Source organism: Nycticebus coucang, chromosome 18 (genome assembly GCF_027406575.1).
Source record: "Nycticebus coucang isolate mNycCou1 chromosome 18, mNycCou1.pri, whole genome shotgun sequence".
Lineage (NCBI taxonomy): Eukaryota > Metazoa > Chordata > Mammalia > Primates > Lorisidae > Nycticebus > Nycticebus coucang.
The window spans coordinates 56,837,267-56,849,783 of record NC_069797.1 but is presented as its reverse complement, the minus strand read 5'-3'; the positions used below and the strand labels follow the sequence as shown (position 1 = coordinate 56,849,783).

The window sequence follows — 12,517 nt, the reverse complement described above, 5'->3', positions numbered from 1 at the left end:
GATTAAATGTTAATCTCATCCCGAAACACCCTCACAGACACATTGAGAAGGGTGTTTGATGAAATGCCTGTTTTTAGATTTCCCAATGTATGGTGAGTGGATATTGAAGTATGGAACATTCATTCACACTAAAGAATGATCTAGAGCAGGGAAAGCATATCAAATGTAGAATGAAATGTACAAACATGTATGAACTTCACACATAATATTGATCACAAAAAGTAAGTTGTACAAGAATATTGATAGTATGTTGCCACTCATGAAAAATGTTTTAAAAAACATTCCTATGTGTGACTTAGGGGTACAACATATATAGAAAAGCATAAAGAAATACATAGAAATGATAAACACCAAATTCAGGATAGTGACTAACGGAGGTAGAAGAAAGGTGGAAGGAGAAAGAAACGTGGCAATTTCAACTGTACTAGTGGTGCTTTCCTCCTTTACACATGTGGTGAGAAGATGTGTCTTTACCATTCTTTTTTATAGGTATGTATAGACCTATGTGTATTTTAAATATTTCATTGCAAATTATTTTTTAAAGGAGGAAATAGCCTGATTAATTGGTGGAGAATTGATCTTAGAAAAACAAGAAGATGGCCAGGCATGGTGGCTCACACCTGTAATCCTAGCACTCTGGGAGGTTGAGGTGGGTGGATTGCTTAACCAGAAAAATTAGCGAGGCATTGTGGTGGGTGCCTGTAGTCCTAGCAACTTGAGAGGCTAAGGCAAAAGGATTGCTTGAGCCCAGGAGTTTTGAGGTTACTGTGAGCTATGACACCATAGCACTCTACCCAGGGTGACAATGAGACTCTGTCTAAACAAAAAAAGAGAGAGAAGAGAAGAGAGGAGAGGAGAGGAGAGGAGAGGAGAGGAGAGGAGAGGAGAGGAGAGGAGAGGAGAAGAGAAGAGAAGAGAAGAGAAGAGAAGAGAAGAGAAGAGAAGAGAAGAGAAGAGAAGAGAAGAGAAGAGAAGAGAAGAGAAGAGGAGAGGGCAAGGGAGAGGAGTGGAGGGGAGGGGAGGGAAGAGGGGAAGGGAGGGGAGCACAAAGATGATCCAAGAGTTGTTTCGAAAGATATGTTTAGGAAGAGAGAGATCCAATGAATTAGGAGGGTAGACTGGAGCACAGGAACACTTTTATTTACTGGTATTGAAGAAAGGACTTGATGGTGGTTTGATGTGGGGGAAAGAAAGGAATCAGAATTGTAGGTTATAGGACTAAGGAACTAAGTGAGTGTTGCTGTCACTTACTAAGAAGGGGAAAACTGGAGGGGCTTCAGGTTTGAAGAGAAGAACCAGTAGTTCTAATAAGTCAGAATTACCTTCTGGATATCCAAGAGCACCAGTTCAGTAATCAGACAGAAAACCTCAGTGTTTATAGGGGACCTCATGACCAAAGATATCCTCATTTTTATACACACACAGAAGAGCATGTAACTTATAATGATTCTATTAATATATTGTCCATAGAGCAGTCATGGCCCAGTTGCGGGTGGCCCAGCAACCTGCAGGTGCTGGAGGAAAGCTAGACATCTGGTCCTGAAGCATGACAATCATGCACCCAGCAAGGCATAAAGAGTTCTAAAATTGCTTTGAAAGATGGACTAGATGCTGGTGTCAGTGCATAACTTCCCAAGAGAAACGCTTTGAAGTTGACCGTAGTGATATTCAGCAATGATGTTCGTGAGTTCATGAACTTAATTGTCATGTATGTGTGTGTATGAAAAATAGAGACATCTGTCATATGATGATGTCTTTATTTTACCTATTACATGGCTGAATACTTTCCAGACAGCTCTCATATATATCGCATTTTCTTTATTCACCCACATAAGGACACTTCGTTTGTGTTGTGGAAAATGCTGCAGTGAACACAGGAGTACATGTATCTCTTCAAGATAGAGATTTCACTTACTTTGAATATAGACCCAGAAGTGGATCCTATGAGTTTTTTGAAGAGTCTCCATACTGTTTTCCATGGAGGCTGTATTACTTTAGAATCCCACCAGCAATGCACAAGGGTTGGCTTTCACCATATCCCACCCAACACTTGATGTCTTTTGGCTTTTTGGTGACTGCCAACCTACCAGGTTTGAGGTCTCCCTGTTGTTTTGATTTACATTTCTCTGATGATCAGTGATGTTCAGCACCTTTTCATGAACTACGTTTGATGGTAGTTCTGAATTCTCAAGTCAATGGAGGAGTCAGAACACAGAGGCAAGGGGGGAGGGACGGTGGCAGGTGGTGGGAGTGGAATGTACAAGAATATTCCTCAACTGACAGTGAATAGAAAACATGAGGAGTGGCAGCACAGGCACTTCATGGAGAAACATTTTCCTGGAGCTCCCCCTCCAAAGGCTCCATCTCCCAGCTCCTCTCCATATAAAATGTTTTCCAGGCATGCTGCAAGCTGCCCCCCTTGCACTTCCCATTTCCTGACTTGATATGCCTGCTTCCTAATTTGGGTTCTCCTCCGTGATGGCTTCTCCTTCCTTTGGGTGGTACATATCCTCCAGACATTGCTTTAGAAAGGGCACAAGGACAGTAAGTTATTTTGACACTTAGCATATCTGAAAACGTTATTCTTTGTATCTATCCAATGGTTTGGCATGGAATTCTAGGCTGAAAAACATTTCCCTGAGAAATTCTAAAGCATTTCTCATTGTCTCTGGCTTCTTGTGTTGATGTTGAGAAGTCTGGTGCTATTGTACTTTCTGAGCCTTGGTGTGGGGCTGTATATTGTTTTACTCACTGGAAGTTTTTACTATGTAGGACCGTGTCCACACACCTAATGTCCTGAGATTTCACAGCAACAGACCTTGATGTGGGCCTTTTACATTCATTGTGCTCCACACTTGTGGCCTTTTATCTGTAGATCTCTTTGGAAGGAAATTGTCTTACACTATTTCTTTGATAATTTTCTCCCTTAGGTTTTCTCATCCCTCTTTCTGTACAATTTCTCTTCATTGAGTAGATCTCCTGAATTAATCATCTATGTCATTACATTTTCTTTAATGTTCATTTCTTTGACTTTTTATTCTACCCAACATTCCAAAATTTTAGTGCCTTTTATTTCTAATTTTGTTTCTAACGTTTTAATTCCTCAGTTTTCACTTTATTTCTCTGGCTGCTCCTTTTTCATAGAATCTAATTCTTCTTGGAAGGTTAGATTGTCTTCTCATCTCTTATGAGTATCATATTTAGACTTGTTTTGTAATGTTTTTAGTTCTATTCCGCTCCCTGTGTTTTTTTATTTCTGACGAATCCAGTTTTCCCTTTCTGCCTTTGCAACAAAAGCCAAAATGAGGACTGAAACTGGACCCACACCATTGGCCATTCACAAAAATTGGCTGAAGATGGATAAAAGATTTAAATCTAAGACATGAAATGATGAACATCTTTGGTGTCGGCTGCACATTTATTAATATGGCACTAAAAAGCCAATGAAATGGCAGGACTAGTAGATCAGTGGACTTCCTGAATGGATCCTTTCACTTCCTACCTTCTCCACCTACCTGGGAGAAGCCAGGATTTACACATTCTTTCTCTGGGCCCCTCCGTTTCTTTAGAGAAGAATCTCCTGACCTCCTCCTGGAAAGGCCTGTGGCCAATGGAGTCCTGGATGCTGAGCACAGAGTTACTCGTGTTACTGCCCTGTTTTCAGTCCTCTACTTGGCATTTTTCCTCTCCAGTGTCCATAAATCTACAGTCTCTCTTTAAATTCCTAGAGAAAACCCCTTGTTTCTTCTGGGGGCAGGCAGGCAGCCTAAGGCCCTGACTTTGTGCAGAGGGAGAGGAACCCAGGGGTCCTGCATCCCCCACCCCAGTTCCCTCCTTGCTGTCTGCTGTTGCCAGGCCCTGAGCCTCTGAGGACTCAAGGCAAGTCCACTTTCCACTCAGTGGTGTTCTGTTTGCACCACATGTTGTAGCTGCTTTTACTATGTCAAGTAGGTCACCACCGCTCTCTCTAAAGATATATTACTATTTCTTATCTGCTGTTGTCTACTGTCCTAGAAAAAGAGAATTAATGTTTCTGTTTATTCACTCTCCCTTGTTGATTTAAAATGATGGATTTAGACAGGACAAGGGGGCATGAACAGTCTATCTTCTGATATCTTAAGTACCTACTATTTCTAAGCTTTTAAAATTAACTGAGCATTTCATATATATACTTCCCCTTAAGCATTCTCTGAAGTTGACCAATTACCCATTCTCCAGATGGTGGTGAGATCCATTTTCTCTGTTTCCATACTATGTTAGATAATACTGAAGGTTAGAAGGTTAATTTTATTTTAAATATTTCATTTGCATTCAATGTGTCTTGTGGCAGTGCGGGGTAGGGGGAGCAGGTAGCCCAGGAATTTTAAGCCAGTCAAGCTGTCCATCACATGTGAGGACAATGGAACAATTTTTCATATTTTAGTATATTTAAGACTCAATTTTAGTGTATTTAACTCCCTTAAAATTATTTTAAGAAGTGTTCCTATCAATTGAAAAAAACCTCAAAATAAAGAATTCTACTATAGCATAAATGCAGCATATGAAACAAATAATGGTTCCAAGAGGTAAAACTGATAACATTTAGAGAGATTTAAATATATTCTAAAATTGGAGAAGAGAAACAAAAAGCAAAGAAAATGAAAACATAAATCTGAGAGAAGTTCAAAAGTGGTAGGCAGGGCTCAGCGCCTGTGGCTCAAGCGGCTAAGGCGCCAGCCACATACACCTGAGCTGGCGGGTTCGAATCCAGCCCGGGCCTGCCAAACAACAATGACGGCTGCAACTAAAAAATAGCTGGGTGTTGTGGCAGGCGTCTGTAGTCCCAGCTAGTTGGGAGGCAGAGGCAGGAGAATCGCTTGAGCCCAGGAGTTGGAGGTTGCTGTGAGCTGTGATGCTACAGCAGTCTACCCAGGGCAACGGCTTGAGGCTCTGTCTCAAAAAAAGAAAAAAAAAACAAAAGTGGTAGGCAAATGCCAAATAGCCAAGATGAGTACTGAAACTGGACCCACATCATTCACCACTTACAAAAATTGACTCAAGATGGATAAAAAATTGAAATCTAAGATATGACATGATAAAAATCTTAGAAGAAAGTGTGGGGAAAACTCTTGATGATACCGGAATAAAGAAAGATTTTATGACAAAGACTTCACTAGCCATCACAACAACAACAAAAATAAACAAATGGGATTTAATTACGCTGAAAAGCTTCTGCACAGCTAAGGACACAAAAAATAAAGCAAAAAGACAACCTTCAGAATGGGAAAAGATATTTGCAGGGTATGAGTCTGACAAAGGGTTGATAACTGGAATCCACAGAGAACTCAAATTAATCAACCACAACAAAAAAGAGCAAACAATCTCATCCATCCCTGGAAAAGAGATATAAACAGAACCTTCTCTGATGAAGACAGACAAATGGCTAACAAACATTTGAAAAAATGTTCATCATCCCTGATCATCAGAGAAATGCAAATCAAAACCACCCTGAGATATCACCTAACCCCAGTGAGAATAGCCCACGTCACAAAGTCCCAAAGCTGCAGATACTAGTGTAGATGTGGAGAGAAGGGAACACTTTTATACTCCTGGTGGGACTGCAAACTAATACAAACTTTTTGGAAGGAAGTATGGAGAATCCTTAAAGAACTCAAATTAGACCTGCCATTTGATCCTGCAATCCCATTACTAGGCATCTACCCAGAAGAAAATAAAAGATCATTTTATCATAAGGACAATTGCACTAGACTGTATTGCAGCGCAATTTACAATCGCCGAAATATGGAAACAACCTAAATGCCCACCAACCCAGGAAGGGATTAACAAGCTGTGGTATATGTACACCATGGAGACTTTATATCTTCTGTATTAACCTGGATGGAGTTGGAACCCATTCTTCTTAGTAAGGTATCACAAGAATGGAGAAGTAAGAATCCTACACACTCGATTCCAATATGAAGCCAGTAGACAATCTAATACACACCCACATAAGGGAAAAACTCAAATCAATTCAAGGTGGGCGGTGGGGGTTAGTCAGGAAGGAAGGAGGTAGGTGTGCTCCAACTTAATGGGCACAATGTTAGGGTGTGTGGCACACCTTTCGGGTGCACCTTTGGCACATAATAATAAGAGAGAATGACCCTAACAAATACAAACATTGTAACCCAATTCTTTGTACCCTTAATTAACCTGAAACAATAAAATAAATAAATAAATACATAAATAGTCAAAATGAGGAAGCCATATTTATATTTCCTGGTGATAAAGGTAAATCTAAAAATTAAGACAATTGTGCTCACTTCAGCAGCACCTGTGCTAAAATTGGAATGATACAGAGATTAGCATGGCCCCTGCCCAAGGATGACATGCAAATTTGTGAAGCATTCCATATTTTTTATACGAATGAAACATGTAGCATATAATCTTTCTTATTAAGCAGGCCTGAGCCAGGTTCGAACCTGTCACCCCTGGTGCACAGGGCTGGCACTCTAACCACTGAGCTACAGGCACCCAGCCCAGCATGTAATTTTTAACGTCTCACTTCTCTCACTTAACATGTTTTTCCGGTTCATCTGTGCTGTATTATGTGTCAGCATTTTGTTTCCTTTTATTCCCAAATAATTTCCATTGTATAGATATATAGATATAACACAGGTTTTCATCCATTGACTAATTGATGGATATTTGTATTGTTTTACAATTTTAGCTATTGCAAATAAAGCTGATAGGTACATTAGTGTAAAAAGTTGAAGATAACTTATAAGATATATATTTCTATATATTTATATGCTGCAAAAGAGAACACAGAATTTTTTTTTAAGTTTGGCAATATACAGAGAAGAAACAAAAGGCGTAACTGTTTGAGACTGTGGCACATTTCTCAGGTCTGGGCTCTTCGGAAAGGCGGCAGGGAGAAGCAGCTTGTACGTGCATAGAGCAGTTGATGGTCTTAGAATAAATGGCAGTCTAGGCGCCTGGGCCCAAGAATATGATTCTTGAATTGTATCACCATATTAGTTTCTAAATATGTAGTTTTGGTTTTATGCCATATTTATTTCCCTTTCCAACTAAAAGGTTTTGCCTAGAGCTTTTTAGCCTATTGATGTCATTTTGAGACAGAGGGAAACGCTAAGACGACATAGAAAACCAGGTGTGGTGGCTCACAACTGTAATATTAGCACTCTGGGAGGCTGGGGTGAGAGGAGCTCAGGAGTTCAAGACCAGCCTGAGGAAGAGTGAGGCCCTGTTTCTACTAAAAATAGAAAAAGTAGCTGGGCGTGGTAGTGCACACCTGTAGTCCCAGCTGTTCAGGAGGCTGAGACAAGAGGATTGCTCAAGCCCAGGAGTTTGAAGTTCCTGTGAGCTATATGATGCCACGGCACTCTACCCAAGGTGAGAGAGTGAGATTCTGCCAAAAAGAAGAAAGAAGAAAGAAAGGAAGGAAGGAAGGAAGGAAGGAAGGAAGGAAGGAAGGAAGGAAGGAAGGAAGGAAGGAAGGAAGGAAGGAAAAGATAGGGCATAAGAAATACAATATGAATGGAAGACACTGGAAAAGGGAATCTCGGAGTTATAGAGGAGGCACAGGCAGCTGTGACTTCATCTGGGTCAGGTGGATTGGGTTCTAACCTGCAGATGTCTCACGGCTGGGCCTGTGGGCACACCCTGCCTCTGGGGCTTTAATGGAGCACAGATGGCTGCATGTCGTGGACATGTCCAACAAGCACCTCCAGCACACCTCCAGCCTCACCTCTCTCACTTTCCTTCCCATGAGCGAGTTTCACCTTCACAGTCACTGATCCTCCCGCTGCATCCGTGGCTTCAGGCTAAAATCCTGGCTCTTGTTTTCTCATAGGACCTACCGTGATTAGTCCCACTCTATGAATTAATCTTGATCACTCTTTCTCCTTAAAAGGACTATAACTGGTTGTTGGTACTGCTTTTTATACAAATTCCTTTCATAAGCATATAAACGTTCAGTTGTCATTGAATTCTCCTTCACTTAGTCCTGTCTTTCATGATTGAGAGCTGTACACATATTCCCCTGAATTTTCAGACTTGACACATTTTGTTTCTAGGAATTAATCTTTGTATGTTTATTACTCTTCTCCAATAGAATAGATTCCTCTTTCTTACTAATATTACCAACATAGTCAACATGACCTGTGCTCCTATTAAATCCAAGATTTCATTGTGAGTTGCCTTAGGGATGGGAACCGGCTCTCATTTATTGTAAGTACTTCCCACAGCCCGATGCTTCTTGTTAGTTGGTCCTTAACTCAATCATGATAAAAAGGAAATTCCTGTGTTGTCTCAATAAACTTAATGGCATATAAAGTGGACAATCTGGTTGGGGAGAAAATGATGCATTTGGCATTTTCTATAACATAGGCTTTGATCAGCACATGTGAAATCAGTTTTTATTGTTAACATGATAGAAGCCCAAACTTTTCTTCAAATAAATATAAACACTAAAAAGACTTATAGGCCACAAATGTTTCTGATCCCAAGAGAGTATTTATTGAGACATAATCAGTTTATCAGACGTAATTCATTGCCAAGTCCAGACCATGCACAGAAGCAATGTGAGATAATCTGGTCATCTGGCAGGCTGATATGACAAGAGGCATAGAACTTTATGATTTTCATGATACTAGTTTAACTTATTGCTTTTTAAATAGTTTCTCGGTGGACTGGCTGATGGGAATGACTATAGGTAGTAGCAAATCAGAACAAGGCCAGGTGTGGTAGACAAAGGAAATGAGAAAGACTAATACATTGTCAGCATGGTGACAGATTCAGGGCTGGTGATCTGGAATGAAATTCAACAAGAGGATCCACAGGAGACTGGGCTTTAGCATGTGGTCTGGCAGCAGGCTGGACGGCAGCAGCTGGACACACAGCAGCTGGGGCAGCGGCAGCTGGACACACAGCAGCTGGGGCAACAGCAGCTGGGTTGGCAGCACACAGACTGGCAGCACTGGGGCCTGCAGCAGCTGGACACACAGCAGGTGGGGCGGCAGCAGGTGGGCTGGCAGCACAGGGCCTGGCAGCACTGGGGCCTGCAGCAGCTGGACACACAGCAGCTGGGGCGGCAGCAGGTCTCTTGGCCACAGCTCTGGTCAGAGCAGATGGAGCCACAGCAGGAGCTGACCATGGTGTCAGAGGGTGGAGATACTGGGTGGGTTACCAGAAGATTGAGTTTTTTGAATTTGGGAATCTCTTTGCCCCAGTTCCCCTTTTATACCCTGTTGAAAGATTTTCTTCCTTATTATTGTTTATCCTAACAAATATGTAATTATTAAATGAGAAAATGGTAAACACTTTTTTCTTGCAATGTCAGACAGAATGAATTTTCCCTTTCTATGGTACATTTTTGTCCAATCTATTTTCTTTCCAGATCAGCTCTAATGTTCCTTCCTTGCATGTATCATCTAAATTTTCAAGCCTCCGAATGGTTGTCATCATTGACAACCGGTGACTGGGTGCCCGTGCACTCCTCTTTCAACTGTGACTCAACCTGAGCCCCTGCTATAAATCTCATGAGTCCAGGACACATATATGGGGCAGCAGCCGAGGACAGTAAATAGAAATGAAATAGTTTCCATTTTACAATGCTGGCATGAGGGCTCATAAAGAGGAAGAGAAGGCCCCCTGCTGTTGAGCCCCTCTTGAGTGATGAGGAAGTATATGGGTCTAGGTGCAGGCTGAGGACATGTAAGGTGAGAAAACGAATTCTAAGTAATGCCTTTGGCACATGTCCTTTTGCCATTAACTTGTTCTTATAGGCAGTATCACTCTATCTAGGAATCAAGGTTGTGATTGAAATTATCCTATTTTTCTTTCTGAAATAATCAAGTCACATACTACTCAGGAATGCAGCATAGAACTCTATATTTGTTTTTGTTTTTTTTTTAAACTGCCTCAGATGTTCTTGGGAACATGCCCAGGATAGTCCAGGGCCATGACCTTGCCTTTATCTCTTGCCATAAGAACATGTCGAAAAACACTCAACATGTAATGACTAATCATCAGGGAAGTGTGAATTAAAACCATGATGAGATACCACCTTGCCCTATCCAAATGGTCATTATTAAAACATCAAAAAACCATAGATGTTGGCCAGGATGTAGTGATAAAGGAATACTTATACACTGTTGGTGGGAATGTAAATTAGTATAACCTGTATGGAAAACAGTGTAGAGATTTCTCAAAGAACCCAAGTAACCTACCTTTCGATCCAGTAATCCCACTACAGGGTATCTACCCAAAGGAGACACTGAAACAAAAAGATATCTGTACCTGAATGTTTATCACAGCACAATTATAATTGCAAAAATATGGAATCAACCCAAGTGCCCATGAATTGATGTGTGGATAAAGAAAATGTCATATACACATACCATGGAGAACTCCTCAGCTATAAAAGGAAATGATGTCTTTTGGAGCAACTTGGAAGGATCTAAAGAAGTAACTCAGGAATAGAAAACCAAATACTACATGTTCTCACTAATAATTGGGAGGTAAACGATGGGAACACGTGGTCATAAAGTGGTGGAAAATACATTGGAAACTAAGAAGGAAGAGAGGGCGAGGGGGGTGAGGGGTAAAAACTTATCCATTGGGTGCAATGTTGAGTCTCCTGATGATGGTCATACTAAAAGCCCTGACTTCAGCATTATACAATTCATCTATGTAATAAGAACATCTTCCATTCTTAAGATACTTTACTAAGAAGATATGTTTCAGCTCCATCCAGGTAAACATAAAAGATGTAAAGTCTCCATCATTTTTTATGGTTGCATAGTATTCCATGGCATACATATACCACAGTATCTCTGAAGAAAAAGTATTCAATGTACTCAATACTATTATGAAACCAATATATAATCACCTAAATACTCATACAAATGATATTTCATAGCTGTAGTCCAGAAAGAAGGAGGGAAGAGGAGGGAGAGGGGAAGGAAGAGGGGAGGTTGGGAGGAAGGAGGGTATTTGGTGGGACCTCACCTAATGTGCACAATGCAATGGTACATTTCAAAACTATTCAGAGTAGAGTATAAATGTCTTACCACAACAAATGAGTAAGTGAGGTGATGGTTATGTTAATCAGTTTGATATAAGCATTCCACATTGAATATCAAATTAGCACACTGTACCCCATAAATGCATTAATGTACACAGTGATGATTTAATAAGAAAAAAACACCTGTACCCACAAATATTTTGAAATAAAAGTTGTATTCAGAAAAGAATATATCTCTTCTTAGTAAAGTATCTCAAGAATGGGGGAAAAAGTATCCAATGTACTCAATACTAATATGAAGCCAATATATAAGCAATTACATGCTCACATGAAAGAAAAAATACAAGTATACCCTAGCAGGGTAGAGGGGAAACGGGAGTGGAGAAGGGAGAGCAATTGTTGGGGTCTCACCTAATGTGCACGACGGGAGGATGTTCAGCACGACCCCTGGGTGAAGGGCTCCACTACAACTTGAACTGCTGCCGTGTGTCCAGCTGCTGCAGGCCCCAGTGCTGCCCGCCCACCTGCTGCCACCCCTCAGAATCGAAAACAGTGTCATCTAAGCATTTGTACGCTCATACTAATCTGAATTTTTTTAAAGAGCAAAAGAAAAAAAAAAGAAAAGAATATATCTAATACAAGTCAAATATACCTGAGACTTTGTCTTCTACGGGAGATGGGTCAGGAGCAGGGCCCCCTACAGTATGGCATAATAAACCGTACTTTTTACCACAAGGTGGGAAAGACTTAGTGACTGGAAAGGAAATCAGGATTTCTGATGGAGCTCACGTGGCTCAAAGACCACACACCTTCCCTGAGCCTTATGGAGACCAGCATATGGGAGAAGCGTCTCTGACAGCTTATTATCTGCAATTCCTGGGAAGCTCACTGTTTAGAGTGCCCTTGAAGGGAGGTGCACTGGTGGGTTCACCTGCTGCTCTTCCAACTGGTTAAAGGACTAAGACTCCCTGATTACACCAGGTCAAGTGTATTTGCTTTCTGTGAAGCAAAAATCTTACCACTTCCATCCCATCTTGCTCATAGGGAAGAGATACCGCATGTCAGGAGGGACAAGCTGAGAGGATGGGTGAGGGCAGGGTGACCCGAGTGCCTGCCAGTAGAGCTGGGGAGTCATGTTGGAAACAGTGGTTCCTCACTCCAGGCCCAGTGCAGTGGAGTTTGGCCCAGAGGGAAAGACAGGCCTTAAGGACAAGGGCTTCACAGCTCTGCCTGAAGAAACTGACTTTCTCTGGAGCAGAGCATGAACTCTTCTTGCCTAAAGGCTTTGTCAGAAACAACAGAGATCTTAGTGGAGAGTAATTAAAATGCAGCAGCTAGGTCAGCGCCTGTGGCTCAAAGGAGGAGGGCTCCGGCCCCATATGCCAGAGGTGGTGGGTTCAAACCTAGCCCTGGCCAAAAACTGCAAAAAAAAAAAAATTATTCAGCTGGTAGCTGGGGAAAACAAGCATGATACAAGCAGAGAAGATAGAA

At 41.4% G+C, this 12,517-nt stretch overlaps 1 non-coding gene across 1 annotated transcript; it reads left to right on the top strand.

Moving 5' to 3' along the window:
- Positions 1-6,291: 6,291 nt before the first annotated feature.
- On the top strand, positions 6,292-6,395 carry LOC128571351 (U6 spliceosomal RNA). The gene has a single exon (XR_008375781.1). It is a non-coding gene; the product is annotated as a U6 spliceosomal RNA (small nuclear RNA).
- Positions 6,396-12,517: the final 6,122 nt, after the last annotated feature.